General features: G+C 31.2%; 1 long non-coding RNA gene across 1 annotated transcript; it reads left to right on the top strand.

Annotated features, from left to right (window-relative positions):
* The first annotated feature begins 1,227 nt into the window (after window positions 1–1,227).
* LOC122538109 lies at window positions 1,228–2,445 on the top strand. Its single transcript, XR_006308789.1, has 3 exons — window positions 1,228–1,385; window positions 2,026–2,094; window positions 2,373–2,445. It is a non-coding gene; the product is annotated as an uncharacterized LOC122538109 (long non-coding RNA).
* The last annotated feature ends 275 nt before the right edge of the window (window positions 2,446–2,720 follow it).

Here is a 2,720-nt window from a genome sequence, read left to right as displayed (position 1 = left end):
AATTCGAGTTTTATAGACTTTTGAACAATTAACTCCCGAACGCGACGTAATTTGTATAAAATTCCACGGAGTTACGCGGCGCGTGCACTCCATGTTTAATTTTCAAACGGAAACTGGAAACTTCGAATACGTGACGTCATGGTCACGTGATGAGTTGATAGTTTACCGGTTGTAAAAGATGTCGCTAAAAATAAATTAATAATTATATTATTTTCATTTTAATTCGTTTGACTATTTAATTTATTTAATCATGTGATGTATTCAGAATATTCACAATATACTTACCCATAATATATCGAAATACAATTCGAATTAATCGTACTCTGCTTTCGAACGACCGTTATTATATAACTCTTTTTTTTGTTACTTAAATCGATGATTTCGGACAGAAATTATTACGCGAAATACGCGGTACGCTGCAAAATTCGAGTTTTATAGACTTTCGAACAATTAACTCCCGAACGCGACGTAATTTGTATAGAATTCCACGGAGTTACGTGGCGCGTGCACTCCATGTTTAATTTTCAAACGGAAACTGGAAACTTCGAATACGTGACGTTCTGATCACGTGATGAGTTGATAGTTTACCGATTGTAAAAGATGTCGTTAAAAATAAGTTAGTAATTATATAATTTTCATTTTAATTCATTTAATTTATTTAATTATACAATGTTATAAATCAGAATATTTATAATATATCGATATCTATAATATATTGAAATGCAATTTGAATTAATCGCAATTTTGGTATCGCAGTACGGTAAGAGAAATGCAGCGCCACTATACCACTACTAGAGTAGAAAATATATTCTCTCTTGCATTTCAAGATAAGTCATACAATTGAAAAATTCAAATAGTTGAAGCTCTTCAATTTTACCTTTAAATTCTCTTTCATTTATTTTCCGACATTTTTCAAATTTATTGTGTACTATGTATCAAGACTCACTTTCCAACCATTTTCGTGTCACGTCCGACTTTATCGATATAATAATGGTTTGAACATTAATACAATAAAATCAGTACTATTATTCCTATTACGAAGCTAATCAAAATAATAATTTCAAATTTATAAGCATATAGTATTTATAATAGAAAATTTTTTTGAACACAATCGAAATTATTTGTTTCATTACATCGAAGCGCCATTTAATAGTTTGCGATCACAGCGCCAATGAAACGGTGAAATGCAGAATACTTTTACTGCGATTCTCGAACGTAATCGATATTTCTCGCACTCCATCTACAATATTGAACTGTAACGTAAAATTATCAGTTTTACGCGGGAAGCACAAGAGATATCATCGAAAAGTTAAGCCAGATAGAGATTAAAATCAGTAACCTTCAAATATTTATTCGTATTACCGAATAACCTACGATTTATAACAGTAGGCATTACACACATATTCAGAGTTATTACATGTTCAATCCAATGTGTACATATATTCTTTGTTGGTTAGAATTGAATATACGTATATATTTCCATATACAGTGCAGTGACTCAATGAAATATTTTGTGTATTAGAATCACAAGTTAGAACAATTTAGTATGTGATACGGTCACTGTTCAAAATATTTTTGAAGGACGTTTTGTTTTTCCATAAACCAGCCGAATCGTATTCGTGTACGGTCGAATCCCCACCCCACTAATTTGGAGACGCGAACCTGTTGCGCGAGGGGTTAGTTTATTCTTGAAAATTGTGGTACTAAGACGTATTATTCCGTGTAACATTTGTGAATTGCATAATTCTTTCGTCGTCGTCGCTATTGACATCTTCTCAGCACTTCTGTCCATGCTACTGTTAACTACGTTTCATAAGTGTACGTACCTTGTCAATAATTCAAATATTATTGCAATTTCTTACTAAATTATCTTTCTCTTTCTGATCATCTGTTGTTACGTGGTTGTTACGCTTACTAATAGCACTTATAATGAACGTACAAAATACCATTTGATCTTGATCATTGCTTCATTTTTGTATAATTTGTCCTTTTTAACGTTTATTTGAAAATGTCTCTTTTGTGCAGATGTGCTAGTGGACTGAAGAAAGAAATGAAAAATTTGAAAGACGCCATGAAATTCAAAAGGACGCCACGGTAATTCTATAACTTAACATAACAATTCGCGTTTGCGTATTGCGTAGTTTTATTTAACCTTCAAAAAAGCGTCATATTTGATTAGTAGAAAGTATACTTCACACTCTACTGACAGAATATTTACAGACAATATTGATTAACACTATTAGGAAATATTTTAAATACATTAATTAAATTTTCGGTATTCTTATAATTCAATATATTTAAATTAGGATTTATTAAAATTTTGATTATTTTATGATTAAAAATAAATTATAATACCTTATACTTTGTTGCAGATTTTTTCCAGTCTTCACTTTTACCATGGGAGTTGACGTCGATTTCTCTTAGGCCATGACAACGTTCTTCGCACCTAATTGTGAGTCACATACTTTTTTATTCCTCGTGTCAATCATGTCATAAAATGAAAGATTTGAATCAACACGAGTGACTGATTGCATTACGTAGAAATTTTAACGAGCATAGTGATGACGAGTATGTTAGAAAATCCATCCAGAACATGGAAAATTATTCTTATACTTTGTCACTATCCTCGTTTGTAGTATTTGTAGTATGTAGTAATAATATTCATTTTTACCAATGTTGACCCACTATCATATTGAACAAATCGCGGATTTGTTATTATA

This window comes from Frieseomelitta varia, unplaced genomic scaffold, assembly GCF_011392965.1.
Source record: "Frieseomelitta varia isolate USP_RPSP 00005682 unplaced genomic scaffold, Fvar_1.2 scaffold_961, whole genome shotgun sequence".
Classification (NCBI taxonomy): Eukaryota; Metazoa; Arthropoda; class Insecta; order Hymenoptera; family Apidae; genus Frieseomelitta; species Frieseomelitta varia.
The sequence above is the reverse complement of the archived record's forward strand: the minus strand, read 5'-3'. Positions and strand labels throughout refer to the sequence as shown.